This window comes from Anolis sagrei, chromosome 7 (assembly GCF_037176765.1).
Source record: "Anolis sagrei isolate rAnoSag1 chromosome 7, rAnoSag1.mat, whole genome shotgun sequence".
NCBI lineage: Eukaryota > Metazoa > Chordata > Lepidosauria > Squamata > Dactyloidae > Anolis > Anolis sagrei.
The window spans coordinates 34,026,162-34,043,773 of NC_090027.1; the positions used below are offsets into that span (position 1 = coordinate 34,026,162).

At 42.8% G+C, this 17,612-nt stretch overlaps 1 protein-coding gene across 3 annotated transcripts in view; it reads right to left on the bottom strand.

The window, feature by feature from the left end:
* B3GAT1 (beta-1,3-glucuronyltransferase 1) overlaps positions 1-16,873 on the bottom strand; it is a 92,722-nt gene extending 75,849 nt beyond the window's left edge. For 2 of the 3 annotated variants that reach the window (XM_060787714.2, XM_060787711.2), the window contains exon 1: positions 16,299-16,872. The gene's annotated coding sequence lies outside the window, so the exon portion shown is untranslated. Of the gene's footprint in view, positions 1-16,298 lie in introns of all 3 variants that reach the window. The other variant, XM_060787713.2, reaches the window with a different exon arrangement.
* Between the last annotated feature and the right edge of the window lie 739 nt (positions 16,874-17,612).

A 17,612-nucleotide genomic window follows, 5' to 3' on the forward strand; every position in this document is an offset into this window, starting at 1 on the left:
AGGGAGAGATTTAACTCAGGGAGGTTATGGGCCAAACCCGCAAATGACAGCCTATCGGAATTGCTAACTCTTCCACAGACATACTAAATGAATTATTAAATTAATCTCACTGCTCATAAGACACTTTTATTAATGGCTTCCAGAAATAGCTGCCTGTATAGCCCATGTACATTTTCAAAATGACCACAAAAAAGTGCTCTTGCTCCAAACAGGTTGACCATGTCCTTGGGAATGAAGACAAAACTATCAGGATTTAAACACAGGACATAGCCAACTCTTAGGAGACAAAGGATACCTTGTGGAGAGGCAAGCAGCCAGATCTTGGACATTACCTTTAGATCAGTGTTTCTCAACCTGGGGGTCGGGACCCCTGGGGTGGTCATGGGAAGGTTTTAGAGGGGTCACCAAAGACCATCAGAAAATAAAACATATTTCTGATGGTCTTAGGAACCTCTTTGGCCAAGAAGGCTCTCTGTCTGTCCTTCGCTTCCTTTTTGGAAACAGATGGCATATCTTCCCACCAAAAGCCCTCCTTCACTGTGATTGACTGACTCAGCCAGCCTCTCAGCCAAGGGGAGGGCTGTTACTGATAATCCAATCAGGAAGGGGAGAGCAGGTATGCCCGGCGCATGGCAGTGTGGTACACATGTGAGGGAGAGTGTGTGAGGCTGGAGGGAGGCTGGCACCAGCGAGTCCCTTCAAGGTATGGGGGTTCTGTGTGATAAAATTGGCCCAATTCTATCATTGATGGCATTCAGAAGGCACTTTGATGGTAGGTGAACTATAAATCCCAGCAACTACAACTCCCAAATGTCAAGGTCTATTTTCCCCAAACTCCACCAGTGTTCACATTTGGGCATATTGAGGATTCATGCCAAGTTTGGTTCAGATCCATCATTGTTTGAGTCCACAGTGCTCTCTGGGTGTAGGTGAACTACAACTCCAAAACTCAAGGTCAATGCCCACCAAACCCTTGCAGTCTTTTCTGTTGGGGGTTCTGTGTGCCAATGGCGCTGAACAGACTGTGCTCTGGCACTATGAGATGCAGAGCCAATCTTAATAAATGGGGCTACAAAGTGGAATCCATGACATGCGAGTGTGGAGAAGAGCAAACCACTGACCACCTGCTGCAATGCAACCTGAGCCCCGCCACATGCACAATGGAGGACCTTCTTGCAGCAACACCAGAGGCACTCCAAGTGGCCAGATACTGGTCAAAGGACATTTAATCAACTACCAAGCTTGCAAACTCTGTTTTGTCTGTTTGTAAAAAAATTGTTTAAAATGTCATACAATTTTCTGGTTGATACTGGCACAATAAATAAATGTGGGCTTACAAAAATGAATGCAACTGTTGCACATTTGGAATGCTTCACTCTTCTTTGGCTACAGCTATCCCACGCTGTTATGCCAGGTTATGGTTCATTTCCCTGAAACTCACTTCCAGGCAGAGACAAAGTCGTTCCAAACCTCTGTGTGGAACGGTAACTAATCACCATCGCCGGGAAGGGAAGGAGGATAAGCTATTGGGCCGTGGTCTTTGTTCTCAGGGAGAACTTGGCTCCCGAACCCTGATTATTCACTCTCTGTTTTTGCATTTCAGCTCACTAGGCAAAGAACGGGAGCAAAAAGGCTGTAAAAATGAAAAGGTCAGTTGCTGAAGGCTGGAAGGAATATTTCAAACCAGTCTCTTTTGAATTGATGCACAAGATGCGAAACAGGTATACATTAAAGGATTAATTTCCCCATGATGCAGCAATGGATGCAAGCTTAGATGGTGTGAAGAAGTCAGATAAATTAAGGGAAGATTGCACCACTGTCAGCATTTAATAATTCTGGCTCAGTTGCACATTGGTAACTAGTGGCTTTCATGGCGGTGAAATGGTGAATCCAATCTAGCCAACCAAAGAAATGAGCCCTTTTGATAGCTCAGTTAATGTATTGTCGAAGGCTTTCATGGCTGGAATCACTGGGTTGTTGTAGGTTTTTTCGGGCTATATGGCCATGCTCTAGAGGCATTTTCTTCTGACATTTTGCCTGCATCTATGGCAAGCATCCTCAGAGGTAGAGAAAGGAAAGAATATTTCTAAAGTTCCATTTATTTTCCATTTATTGACTGTTTGATTGCAACTTAATGATATGTGCCAAGTCTTCAAGGACTTTCTGTAAATAAATATTCTTTTTTGATATTTAAAACCAATACTAGTCTCAGTTGCTTAGTATTTTAAATTTTCAAGATAGACAACTGCTGTTTGCTCAGCAATAGAGGAAGGCACATCGAAGTTTTATTTTTGATAGTATCTGGGCGGACGGCACATAGTGCACTCCCCCCCCCCCCCCCCAACTAGAGTGCTAGTGCTCTAAAGCACCAAATACCAAGGCACACAACACCAGCTCTTCAGCTTAGAAATGGAGATGACACCACCCTCCAGAGTTATACATGACCAGACTTAATGTCAGGGGATATTAAGACTAGTTTACCTTATATTGCTATTATATTATAGTGCAAATTTGTATACATCTAGAATAGCCTTATCCCACTGAGTGACCTCCAGGTGTAGATCTACAATTCCCATTATTATTGTTGTATTCCATCAATTCCATCAAGTCAATTTTGATGTATAGCGACACTAAGGTGGATATATCTTGGAAAGGTTTGTTCAGATGGATTTGTTGTGACCTTCCTCGGAAGATGAGAGTATGTGACTTGTCCAAGGGTTTCCATGGCTGGATGAGAGCATGAATGGTGGTCTCCCAGACTCCAACACTCAAATCACAGTGCTATGGAAGTTCACACCACTCCCATATTGGGAATATAAGAAATGTTGTTCAAAGCATTTGGAAAACATTACATTGAGGGAGACCATTTGGGTTGGCCGGCCATTGCTGGAACATATCGGAGCAGATGAGACTTTGACCTTAATTTAGGAAGAGGAAACCATCTAAATGGATTTGTACCCTGTAGGATTTTGATCTGGCCCAGTGTTTCTCAACCTTCCTAATGCCGCGACCCCTTAATACAGTCCCTCATGTTGTGGTGACCCCCAACCATAAAATTATTTTTGTTACTACTTCACAACTGTGATTTTGCTACTGTTATGAATCATAATGTAAATATCTGATATGCAGTAAATATTTTCACTCACTGGACCAAATTCGGCACAAATACCCAATACGACCAGATTTGAATACTGGTGGGATTCAGGCAAATTGATTTTGGGAGTTGTAGTTGCTGGAATTGATAGTCCACCCACAATCAAAGAGCATTCTGAACTCCACCAATGATGAAATGGAACCAAACTTGGCATACACAGCTCCCATAAAATCATAGAATGAAAGAGTTGGAAGAGACCTCATGGGCCATCCAGTCCAACTCCTTGCCAAGAAGCAGGAATATTGTATTTAAATCACCCCTGACAGATGGCCATCCAGCCTCTGTTTAAAAGCTTCCAAAGAAGGGACCTCCACCACACTCTGGGGCAGTGTGGTCACCCCATGACCAACAGAAAACAGTAGAAGGGTTTGGTGGCCATTGACTTTGAGTTTAGGAGTTGTAGTTCACCTACATCCAGAGAGCGCTATGGACTCAAACAATGATGGATCTGGACCAAATTTGGCATGGATACTCAATATGCCCAAATGTGAACACTGGTGGAGTTTGGGGGAAAATAGACCTTGACATGTGGGAGTTGTAGTTGCTGGGATTTATAGTTCACTTATAATCAAAGAGCATTCAGAACCCCACCAACGATAGAATTGGGCCAAACTTCCGACACAGAACCCCCAGGACCAACAGAAAATACTGTGTTTTCTAATGGTCTTTGGTGACCCCTCTGATACACCCTCGCGACCCCCACAGGGGTCCCGACCCCCAGGTTGAGAAACCCTGATCTGGTCTGTACAAAGCAGCAGAAGGATTGGATTGTGAATAATGGCATTAGGGTGAAATTCCAAAGTGGGAAAGTGGATTAGGCCACATCCAAGTTTGGATGGGGACTAGATTTCCCCAGATAGCGCAATACGAGCTCATGTTAAAAACATTTCCTAGATGGGCTAGTTTTGTTTGCAGGGATGTTTTGTGTTTTCAAGCAAGCATTACAAAATATTACGCACTTGGAGACCATACTGTAAACCTAATTCTACTAATTCTTTAATCTGATGGATAGCATTGCATCAGAGAACAGTATTACGGCGAGGTCAAGGATGGTGAATAGTAGAGAAAAACATCCCGTATTAGAAAATGCAGGTTATTTTGGTTTATCATGGCAAGCTTTCCAAAATACAACGAGAAGGGATAATTCCCCCAGTCGTGGCTGATCTATAGGCCTATAATGCAAACGCTTTTGTTCTGGCGAGCTTTAGTTTGGCCATTATGCCAACTCCAGCCTGCTTCACCTGAATATTACTGTTACCTGTCATAACTAATAATTGCTCATGCAGCACCGTACATACAAATGAAGCTTAAGAAATACGGCGAGGGGCACCTTTTGCGTCCCAAGAAAGCCTTCCAGGAAGGAGCGGGGGAATGGGAGAAAGAACGAGAGGAGAAGGCCAAGTGAAACAATAGATCAAGCCTGTGGAGGTAGAATGAGCCACTTATACAAGATCATACCCTTACCTTTCGCATGAATGGAAGCACAGTCATTACCACCCACTAGATAAAATAACCATTTCTTCCCTGCATGCGAAGAGACGGTAGATTAAATCCAATATTTTTAACCGCTTGTTAGCCACCCTGATTATAAGACCCATTTTCTCAAGACGAGGCAGCCTTCTGTGAACGCCATTCGCTTTACAGGGTCTCTGTTCTCCGGCTACCAATAATCTCCAGCCAGCCTTCCAGGTCTAACCATGTTTATTTGAGAATAACCAGCTGAAAACTGTAAAAAGAGAGTTGAGCGATGGAATTTATGAAACACTAGCCATCCCCTGCCACCCTTTGCTTTGGCCCAGTCTGTGTATATGTGTTTTGTGTGTGTATATATATTTGTGTATATGTGTATATATATGGATTTGTGCATGCATTGTAATGTTTTTTTTTGCTTTTTAAGTCTCTTCCACTATGTTTTTCAGTGTTTTTATGTGTGATGGTCACTCATTGGCCTGAGAGGTGTATTCTGTCCAAATTTGGTGTCAATTCGTCCTGTGGTTTTTGAGTTATGTCAATCCCACAAACGAACATTGCATTTTAATTTATATAGATAGACTAGCCACCCTTGCCATACGTTGCTGTGGCCCAGTCTGTGTATGTGTGCTTTGTGTGTGTGTATATATTTGTGTATATGTGTATATATATGTGTGTTTGCACATGCATTGCAATGTAATTTTTATTTTTTGGCTTTTTAAGTCTCTTCCACTGTGTTTTTCAGTGTTTTTATGTGCGATGGTCACACGTTGGCCTGATAGGTGTATTCTGTCCAAATTTGGTGTCAATTCATCCAGTGGTTTTTAAGTTATGTCAATCCTACAAACGAACATTGCATTTTTATTTATATAGATAGACTAGCCACCCTTGCAACTCGTTGCCGTGGCCCAGTCTGTTTATATGTGCCCCCAGTGATGCAGTGGGTTAAACTCTTGTGCCGGCAGGACTGAAAACTGACAGGTCACAGGTTCAAATCCAGGGAGAGCGTGGATGAGCTCCCTCTATCAGCTCCAGCTCCACATGTGGGGACATGAGAGAAGCCTCCCACAAGGATGGTAAAAATATCAAAACATTTGGGCGTCCCCTGGGCAACATCCTTGCAGATGGCCAATTCTCCCACACTAGAAGCGACTTGCAGTTTCTCAAGTCACTCCTGACACGACAAAAAAAAAAGCCACCCTTGCCATGCGTTGCTGTGGCCTAGTCTGTGTATATGTGCTTTGTGTGTGTATATATTTGTGTATATGTGTATATATGTGTTTTTGTGCATGCATTGTAATGTATTTTTTATTTTTTTGCTTTTTAAGTCTCTTCCACTGTGTTTTTCAGTGTTTTTATGTGTGATGGACACTCGATGGCCTGATAGGTGTATTGTGTCCAGATTTGGTGTAAATTCATCCAGTGGTTTTTGAGTTATATTAATCCCACAAACGAACATTACATTTTTATTTATATATACTAGCTGTCCCCTGCCAGGCGTTGCTGTGACCCAGTCTGGTGATCTGGAAAATAAAGTAACGAGAAAGTGTTGGTTTCTAATATATATAATTTCTTTATGCTTGTGGGTAAACAGTATTTCTTGCAGTTTCTTTGCCAGTGTTGATGTAGTTTCCCTACTCTGGAACATGCAACATATAACTCTCATTCTTTAGGGGTCCCTTTCAAATCTATGATACTATATCTCTCTCTGTGTGTGAATCATTTTAAAAAGAAGACTTTGGTGAAAGCCACAAAGGTCCCACCCCCACCCCTGGTCAACAAGAATGTTGTTGTCGTTGTTGTTGTTGTTGTTGTTGTTGTGTGCTTTCAAGTAATTTTCAACAAGGGTTTTCTTGGCAAGAAAAAAGGAAATGCAACAATACAAAATGGGGGACGATGCCTGACTTGATAACAGTACATGTAAAAAAGATCTTGGGGTCTTCATGGACAACAAGTTAAACATAAGCCAACAATATCATGCAGCAGCTAAAAAAGCCAATGAGATTTTGGCCTGTATAAATAGAAGTATAGGGTATAGATTCACGGAAGTCATGCTACGCAAGCTCTATTCTACCTTGGTCAGACCACACCAGGAATACTATGTCTAGTTTTGGGCACCACAATTGAAGGGAGATATTGACTCTAAGCTGGAATGTGTCCAGAGGAGGGTGACTAAAATGATCAAGAGTCTGGAGAACAAGCCCTATGAGGAGCGGCTTAAAGAGCTGGGCATGTTAAGCCTGAAGAAGAGAAGGCAGAGAGGAGACATGATGAGGACCATGTATAAATATGTGAGGGGAAGTCATAGGGAGGAGGGAGCAGGCTTGTTTTCTGCTGCTCTGGAGACTAGGACATGGAACAATGGCTTCAAGCTACAGGAAAGGAGATTCCACCTGAACATCAGGAAGAACTTCCTGAAAGTGAGAGCTGTTCAGCAGTGGAACTCTCTGTCCCAGAGTGTGGTGGAGGCTCCTTCTTTGGAGGCTTTTAAACAGAGGCTGGATGGCCATATGTTGGGGGTGGTTTGAATGTGATTTTCCAGCTTCTTGGCAGAATAGGATTGGACTGGATGACCCATGAAGTCTTTTCCAACTCTCTGATTCTATGATTTCTTCACAAGAGGTTTGCCACTGCTTTCCTCTGAGGCCGAGAGAGTAATTCATTAGGCTTTATGGCAATCTCCAGAGTCCCAATATTCTAACCATTACACCACGTGGAACATATTGCTGCTAATTTGGAAAGATGTATGCTGATTCTCTTCAACATACCTTGATTGTATTCCCTCTCTATAAAAACTGAGATCTGTTACAACACTCCAACAAAAGCGATTAGTCTTAAGAAGCAACGATCTTGAGCTTCCCTCTGAGTTCCCACCGACTTCCTTGAGCAAGATCTTCCCATCTTCCTTTGAATGTCATTTTGGACACAAACGGAGCAAACGCATCTCTGTCAAAAGCTCCCTCTGAAATGTCACTCCCCATTTATCTCTCTGTCATGTCTGCAAAACTTCCCTCAAAGTCTATACCTTTCACAAAGGTTAAGACGAAAATTGGTGGGAATTAGCAGCAGCTCTTCTCAGCTTCTGCTTGCATTGCATAGTAACCGGAGAGTGATGAAAAGTGATGGGGAGAGAACTCATTTGCAAACGTGGAGCTGGAAGGGACACCCGAGGGTGAAAAAGAAGGCAAATAAATGGACCCAAGAGCAAATAAAGTTTGAACTCTCTTTAGGAGCCAAGGTGAGACTGTTCTACTTTGGCCATGATAGTAAAGTACTTTGGTCAAGATAGTAATGGTTGGTAAGAAAAAAGGCAAGAGGAAAATAATAATAATAATAATAATAATAATAATAATAATAATAATAATTTATTTATCGTGTCAGGAGCAGACCAAACAGTTGTATTGCATTTTTAATAATAATAATAATAATAATAATAATAATAATAATAATAATCTTTATTTATACCCCACCACCACCTCCCTGATGGGGACTCAGGGTGGCTTACATGAGGCCAAGCCCAAACAACAAATTGCAACAGAATAAAACCGAAAATGCAAACAATAAACAACAAGAAGACTTCATTTCAGCTTGCTGGAAGAAGCAAAGACCACCAGTATTGAAATGATAGTCCTCCGCCATCAGCTCCGCTGGACCGGCCACCAGGCCTGTAGCGAGGGGGTGATTTTAGGGGTTCGAACCCCCCCCGAAATGTTTCAGATTTTTTTAAAAAACCTGGTTTACTCATGAATTTTAACTGGTTAACCAAATCCCCATGCTAAGTCTATGAGATGCAAAAAATTAAGAGTCCCTCCAGAACTGTAAGCACTATCTCAAGCAAATATTGACAATTTATTCACACTGTCATTACTTGCAGCAATAGCCGATGTAGTGAAGCAACCAAGTTGGGTGTGTGTGTGTTGAATGCTCTCATTAAGGAGGCCAGACTTGGTGGAGGTGGTTGACAGGGGTGGAGCTGCAGGCTATGGAAGGTTGCTCTGCCCCCTGATGTGCTCTTTGCTTCAGTATGAGCTAGGAGGCAGGCTTAAACCCTACCCCCCAAATTTTCAACCCTCCCCGAAATTTTCAACCCCCCCCCCAATTTTCAACCCCCTCTCCAAATTGTCAACCCTCCCCGAAATTTTTTTCTGGCTACGGCCCTGCCGGCCACGTTGTCCGGATGCCCAACCACTGTTTCCCAAAGCAGTTGCTCTATTCCAAACTCAAGAATGGAAAACGGAATGTTGGTGGACAGGAAAAGAAATTCAAAGATGGGCTCAAAGCTAACCTTAAAAACTCTGGCATAGACACTGAGAACTGGGAAGCCCTGACCCTTGAGCGCTCCAGTTGGTGGTCAGCTGTGACCAGCAGTGCTGTAGAATTTGAAGAGGCATGAATGGAGGGCAAAAGAGAGAAACGTGCCAAGAGGAAGGCGCGTCAAGCCAATCCTGACTGGGACCGCCTTCCACCTGGAAACTGATGTCCTCACTGCGGGAGAAGATGCAGATCAAGAATAGGGCTCCATAGTCAGCTATGGACACTACACTTGGAGGACCATCATCCTCAGACTATGAGGGATTGCCTAAGAAAAAAGGTTGGTAAGATAGAAGGCAAGAGGAAAAGAAGAAGACTTCATTTCAGTGGGATAGACTAGCCCCGTTGGTGCAGTGGGTTATACCCTTGTGCCGGCAGAACTGCTGACCAATAGGTTAGCAGTTCTAAACAGAGGAGAGTGGGTTGAGTTCCTTCTGTTAGCTCCAGCTCCCCATGCAAGGACATGAGAGAAGTGTCCCACAAGGAGTTAGTATTTTTATGTATTGTCATGTATTTCTTCTGGAATTTCTAGTTTTAATCCCAACTAAAGTAGATACACGAAATGATTGAGATTTACTGATGTGTTGACTCATCATGGTAAAACATCAAAATGTGGCCAACGTCCTTGCAGACGGCCAATTCTCTCACACCAGAAGCAATGTACAGTTTCTCAAGTTACTCCTGACACAAAAAAGAAATATGAAGATGCATGTCATCAGCCTGACAGAGTGGGTTGAACATTGGACTATGAATTTGGAACGGAAACTCACTGGTTGGATGACCATCTATCAGGAGTGTTTTAATTGTGTATGATTGACATGAAAAAAAGTGGAATAGATTCATTCAAGTTTGCGAGACCTGAGTTTGCAAGATCTGGCAGATGACTGTGACTCTCAGAGGCCTCTCATTCTTCCTCAGGTCACCACAAGTCAAAGTCGTTTGGACAGCAGTGAACAACAGCTACAATCATTATTCTTCATTTTTTTTAATAACCTCTCCAAATAAACCATGTTGCCACATTTAAAGTCACCACGGATAAGGAACAGAACCTGTTGGATCAAGTTCATCCTGCAACAGCATGGTGTGTTCTCCAAAAAAACTACAAATCAATTCAGGTCCATGAAATGTACCAAACCAAGAACTATCATAGTGCCCTTCCACACAGCCCTATATCCCAGAATATCAAGGCAGAAAATCCCACATTATCCGAGTGTGGACTCAGATAATCCAGTTCAAAGCAGATATTGTGGGATTTTCTGCCTTGTTATTCTGGGATATGGGGCTGTGTGGAAGGGCCCATAGATGCTACAGTAGGGATGCAAAGCTTCAATTATTTCATCCTCACATGCAAATATAAATAATTACTGTAGTTCTTTCCCCCAATATAATAATAATAATAATAATAATAATAATACTTTATTTATACCCTGCCACTATCTCCCCAAGGGACTCGGTGCGGCTTACATGAGGCCAAGCCCAATAACACATCAAAACAGAAAAGCAATAAACAAAACAATACAATGCAATACAAATTAATATAAATCACATATAACAATAACACACAAGGATTTAAAAGCCAAATGTAATAATTAAAAAAATTAAAAAATAACGCTGGACATGAACAAGGTAGGATATATCTCGTAGGAGGGTTTGAAAAAGTGAGGGATGCAGTCCAACGCAATCCAGTAGTTAAAGTGCATTTGTAAGGACATTTTGCTGGGAGTTATTCCTTTATTCCGGGAAAGCACACTGGAACAGCCACGTTTTCAGGCTCCTCCTAAAGACTGCCAATGTTGGGACATGCCTGATATCCTTTGGACGTGAGTTCCAGAGTTGGGGGGCCACCACCGAGAAGGCCCTCTCCCTCGTTCCCACCAATTGTGCCTGTGAGGGAGGCAGGAGCGCGAGCAGAGCCTCTCCGGATGATCGAAGAGATCATGTGGATTTGTACACTGAAATGCGGTCATGTAGGTAGGTGGGTCCCAAACCATTCAGGGCTTTGTAAGTAAGAATTTGCACCTTGAATTGGAACTGGAAGATGACCGGAATATTGTTTCCTGTAGTCTCCTTATATTTTGGCATCTTGGAATGTTGTGGTGGATTTTCCTGTGCTGAAAGCAATTTTTCCCCCAATTCAAAAAACACATCCCCTGCACAAAAAGCCACATGTTTCTTTGTATACTTGGAGAAAACTAGCCAAAATCTCACTGCCCTAATAGTCTTGTTGGCAAGATACTTGATATTTCCAACCTGGGAATGAATAGCAGAGACTATTGAATCCATCTCTATAGTCGTAGTGGGGAATCTTTGGCTTCTCAGACATTCATGAACTATGTGTCCATTTGTTTTCAAGTTGCCTCTTGATTTATGATGACCCCATGAATTTTGTAAAATTTTCCAAAGCAAGGAACATTCAGAGGTCACTTTGCCAGTTTCTTCCTACGAAATTAAACAATAGCACCTAGTATTCGTTGACTGTCTCCCATCCAAATACTAACCAGAGTCGATCTTGCAAAGTTTCCAAGATTGGATGGGCATTTCCTATTTTGTTACCTCAGCGGCTATGCTGGATAGGTCTGAAGAGAAGGAAACATTGGCAATGTGTGGAGAGTCGTAGTTTTAGCAGTTCTAAAGATTGTTTTATAGTTTTAATAACTCTTTTGATATTTGGTAATGTACTGTTTTTAATATGTTTTATGCTTAAAGTGTGGTTTTACTATTGTCGTTGTAAGGCATAGAATGTTTGCCATTATCTATCTGTAAACTGCTTTGAGTCCCCCTTGGGGTGAGAAAAGCGATATATAAATACTGTAAATAATTAATAATAATAATAAATAATAAAATCATTCCATACTTGGGCCCACTTTTTTTTTTTTGGTTATGTCAGGAGCGACTTGAGAAACTGCAAGCCACTTCTGGTGTGAGAGAATTGGCTGTCTGCAAGGACGTTGCCCAGGGGACGCCCGGATGATTTGATGTTTTATCATCCTTGTGGGCGGCTTCTCTCATGTCCCTGCATGAGGAGCTGGAGCTGATAGAGGGAGCTCATCCGCCTCTCCCCAGATTCGAACCTGCGACCTGTCGGTCTTCAGTCCTGCCGGCACAGGGGTTTAACCCATAGTGGGTTAAAGCACTGAACTGCTGAACTTGCTGACCAAAAGGCCACAGGTTCAAATCCAGGGAGCAGCATGAGCTCCCGCTGTTAGTCCCAGCTTCTGCCAACCCAGCAGTTCAAAAACATGAAAATGTGAGTATCGCTTCTGTAGGAAGGTAATGGCTCTCCATTCAGTCATGCTGGCCACATGACCTTGGAGGTGTCTATGGACAACTCCGGCTCCTTAGAAATGGAGATGAGCACCAACCCCCAGAATTGGATGCAACTGGGCTTAATGTCAGGGGAAAACCTTTACCTTTTATACTCGGGCCTTATATAGTAAGTTCTACCACTTCGGGAAAATAGTATATTGGCTCAGTAATGCTCTGACCAACAAGCAATGGAGGAATGTGCATCATAGTTATTTCCCAGATGGCTCACCCAGGAAAGATGCTGGGAGCTAGTATCACACAAGTAAAAAAGTGAGTACAGATGAAGCCCGTGGGTCTTTGCTAGTGGCATTGTCCTCACTCCAGCTGTCATCCACTTCTAAATGATTAGAAAACTGGCTCTCATTAGGACTGCGGATGGTTTGCTCATGACTCCAGCGCACAGGGCTATGCTGGAAGGCTGGAGAGCATTTCGTTATAAATTCCTATTTTTAGGGGAAGCTGTAATTCGGCTCAATGGATGAATTAGAGAGCTCCAAGCTCTCCAACACTGCATGAGATTCATGCATGCCCCCCACCACTCTCTTCCAAACATGCTCAACTTCTTTCTCAAGAGAGAAACAATTCTGTTGCAAAAGGCCTGCAATACTACCTGGATAATAGCACCAACTGGTTTTACTCCAGTTGCAATTTGCTGGTAAACTGGAAGTGCTTCTCTCAAGATCCTTTGGGCTGGATTGTAGACACAAAGGACATAATATATATATGTGTCTGGACACTTGTTAATTCCAAATATAGTAAGAAAACACATAAAACTTGAGAGGAGTGGGGGATAACTTTGAACGTGTCACACTGTAATAAGATTGGGTTGCTGTGAGTTTTCCAGATTGTATGGCCATGTTCCAGAAGCATTCTCTCCTGACGTTTCACCCACATCTATGGCAGGCATCCTCAGAGGTTGTGAGGTCTGTTGGAAACTAGGCAAGTGAGGCTTATATATCTGTGGAATAATGTCCAAGATGGGAGAAAGAAGTCTTGTCTGTTTGAGGCAAGGGTAAATGTTGCAATTGGCCACCTTGATTAGCATTGAATAGCCTTGAAGCTTCAAAGTCTGTCTGCTTCCTGCCTGGGGGAATCCTTTGTTGGGAGGTGTTAGTATTTTCATGTATTGTCATGTATTTCTTCTGGAATTACTAGTTTTAATCCCAACCAAAGTAGATACACAAAGTCAATGAGATTTACTGATGTGTTGACTCATCATTTAATGATGGTTTTATAGGTCTACTTTTGTTGAAAGTAACCAGTATGATTCAGTGGTGGTGGTGGTAGTAGTAGTAGTAGTAGTAGTAGTAGTAGTAATAATATAAATAATAATAATGGCTTACAGAAATATAAAAGGTAAAGGCAAAAAGAAAGTATTGGTAAATATATATGAAAAAATATTCTTAAAATATAATTAAACTATCAGTACAATTAAGAATATCTTAAAGATTCATATTTTTACATGATAGGAAATGAAAAATATATTTTTTTAAAATGGAAAGCTATTAAAAGCTCAAAACCAGTCCGAGTAGTAAAAATAAAAAAAAGTCTTTGCTTTCCAATTGGAGGACAGTAAGTTGGGACCATTTATGTTGACCTAGGAAGGGAGTTGCAACATTTTGGAGTTACCACCAAGAAGATCTTCTTATATGTTTCCATCAAACAGGCCTATGAAGGAACTTTCCCCAAAGAATTCAAAGGCTGGGAATAACGGTACAAGTGAATCACGCCTAAGCAAGAGAGGGCCAACTTTAGCCTAGACAATGTTTGATCTACATTGAAATTACTTGTTTCGTTGTCTTGACTGTAAGCAATTGAGTTGTAGTTTTTTGGGGCTGTATGGCCATATTCTAGAAGCATTCTCTCCTGAGGTTTCACCTGCATCTATGGCAGGCATCCTCAGAGGTTGTGATGCCTGCCATAGATGCAGGTGAAACGTCAGGAGAGAATGCTTCTAGAACATGGCCATACAGCCCGAAAAAATTACAATAACCCAGTGATTCCGGCCATGAAATCCTTCGACAATACCTGTGAGCAATTCAATTTGTGCTTGGCGAACAACTTTGCGACAATCAGAAATATTTGATATGCAGATCAGTTGATTGAAATATAGTAACGCTGATCGATATTTGCTGCAGCTAAAGTGGGTCTACACTTGTGTAAAGGATGTTTCAAAGAGAAGAAGCTGAAAGATTTCATAGACTCATAGCTCAGTAGAGTCCATTGGTGATTGCTGGCTATCATCTCAGGCCCCTTCCATATAAATTTTCTGCTTTGAACTGCAATATATGGCAGTGTGAACTCAGATAACCAAGTTCAAAGCAGATATTGTGGGATTTTCTGCCTTGATATTCTGGGTTATATGGCTGTATGGAAGGGCCCTCAGTTGGGTAACGAACCCACTTCAGAGATTTCACTATATGGGAGCTGTCAGAAGTGCTGAATTCTGTCTCCTAAATAGGTTCTGCACCTTGGACAACTGTTTCAAAGTTTGAATTTTAAATCTGGAACAAATTCACCACTCCATTGATATGGGAGCTGCTAGAAGCCACTGGTATAGTATCAACACAAACTAGTAGTGGTTCTCGAAGGTTTCAGGTGGAGGCCTTTCTTAGCTCAACAGGCAAATAAAAAGCACTGAACCTAAGGCTTTTGCACACAAAACATCAAACACAGGCTCTAACCTTTTCCCAGATTCTAGCACAACCCAGTGTTTAAACCAACAATTCATCCCATTTCTATTTTGGCAAATATAGGTGCATAAGATGTTCTAATTTGCTCCAGATGTGAGGAATACACTTTCATTCTTTTAACACTACTTTTATGCCGGTTTTACTCCAAAACCAAGCAAAGAGGAGGCTCACGTAAAGTACATTTTCTCTCTATTGTACCACGTGCCACTGGGGGCAAGTGGGCAAAGGTCATGGCCCTTGTTATCGAAATCTCCTGGCCTGAGAAAGCAAGATTTCCACATAAATCACACAACCCAGCCTTCCTTTCATCCATTTTTCCTTCTTTCTGAAGTTACATGTGTTGTAACTTAGGCTATTTCACAATGGCTTGGAAGCCCTCCAAAACACTGGGAAGCTCAGGAACAATGTCGCTAGTCACCCAGTTATACCGGCAGAGCAGACTGGAAGTGTCAGCCATGCTTCACAGACCTTTGGGCACAAGCTAGGACTTCATCCAAATATAGTCCAGCTCCCTGTTTCCTTGTCGCTGTTATTGTTGTTGTCACCGAAGTTTTCAAAGGGCTCTTTCTCCTCTCTCGGAGGGATGGACGCGGATGGAGACACCACTTTGCGAAGGGAGGCCACGCACAAAGGAGGCATTGTGTGCAGGAAGAGTTGTACATCTGCTTCCACACCTGCCCCTTCTCCTTACAAGCCTTCTATCCTTTTCACATCCCTTGTGTCTTGCACATAGCTTTAGCCTCCCCAAAAGAAAGCTGTTCTTTGAGGTCTGTCTAGAATTAACCAAGATATAGCCACAAATCTGGCTATTTATTCCTTGCAAAGAGGGGCGGAGTGGAGGAAAAGAGATCACCAACTCTTTATTAGGGAACTACAAAGCTTCGTATGCTCCCATTTGTGGTCCTGTGTGCATGTGTTCCTTCCAAAGGGTGGGTACAGAGGGCTGCGGTGCTTTGTCCACTGTCACAAAGAGACAAACCGCCGTTTCTTGGCTATTGAAGGGGAAAGCTGGCTGTCGAAGGGGAGATGAAGAACTGGAGGGTGGGAAAGGCATGCTAGTTCAACTGGAGGACCAACAAAGCAGTGGTTTGCAGCCAAACAACAGCAAGACACTGGCCACTTCGAACATACCTTCTGTGCTAGATGCCCAAGCCTTTCCTATAGCCCAATAAACTCCACCATCAATACCCATCTTCCCTGTTTCTCAAGCAAAGACCTTTACATATTTACAGAGAAAGTCTATTGTTTTCTCCTGTCTAAACCCCAAAGGCTGAGATTCGCCAAGCATAAAGGAACTCTGTCTAGCTCAGCAAAAGCAATCAAAAGGAAGAAAGAGGGAGAGAGGAAGGGAGGGAGAATGGTACCTTATTCTGGGAGCTTGAATTGCCTTCTTTCTCCATCGCAGCAGCAGCAGCAGCGCCTATTCATCCTTTAATCCTTGGAAACAGAGGCACAATTCAAAGCATCTCGCTGCATGAGCTTCTTCCAAGCCTCTTCCTTTTGCTTTACTTTTAAAAAATCCAAGCACAAAAACCCAAACCACACACAAAAAAATCTTTCCTCCAAGCAATATTAGCAGTGATGATTTTTTACAATTATGAAAACGGCAGTGATTGTAGCATGACACTTCTCCACCTCCTCTTGTTGGGAAGAGCGCCGCTTCCCCCAGTATCAATGCAAAAGAGCCTGCCTTGAACAGAAAAAAAAGGATGGGAAGAATGAATGGAAGAATGTTAAAGAAAGAGGGAGAGGGAAGGAAGGAGGGATTCGGAGGGAGAGGAAGAAATGGGAGGCGGAGGGAGGAAAGGGCAGTGGGAGGGAGCAAACGAAAAGAGGCAATGCCTGGCTTCACATCTGTGGCTGATGGGTTTATGTCTATAGAAACACTGATGGTTCCCCCGCCTCTTCTGAATGAGAGAGAGAGAGAAAGAGAGAGAGAGAGAGAGAGAGAGAGAAGGACCTCAGTGGCTGCTAATGGTCTGTACCAATTTATTCCACTCAAACAGGGGGGCATTCTCCCCGCAAGAAGAGAGAGCGAAGCCAAGCCAGCCTTCATGGTATCCCCCCTTCACTGAATTGGCTTCTCCGCTGCCCGCTTGCAATTGCATTTCCTATAGACTATAATGGAGTCCGAGACAGTGGGAAGGGGATGTTTGTCCGGCTCAACGGGTGATGATAAAGGTGCGCAAAACCCAATGGGATGGAGAAGTGGACACAATGGGACACTGCTATGCTTGCAGGGAAGGGGGCGAACATTATGACAGAAGTAGACACTGTTTGCTCGTTCGCAATGTTCACACTGGATGGCTCAGCTCATTAGCTCCTTTCGGAAAGAGACTCTGTTGGCATGGATCAGGCACTGACCAAAAGGAAACACAGAATTATCTACTTTACCTGTAAGTGTAAAGCTCCACTGCACAATCCTTTCTCCTGCCCAAGTTCTTAACTGAGAAGAACCACCTTTTCAAGATCTCCTGTTTCTTCAATTGCCTTCTCCTTCCCATGATTTCACTCCTTGGTCCATGCTAAACCCCTTCTCTTCCCCATTTATCATATTTTCCATTTTCCTCCTGTCCCACAGATCTCACCTCTCCTGTGTGAGTTTCGAAGCCAGAAGGTGGAGCTGAAGTGTAGCTTTAGAAGAAGAAGCTGAGAATGTAAGTGAGGGAGAGAGGTGC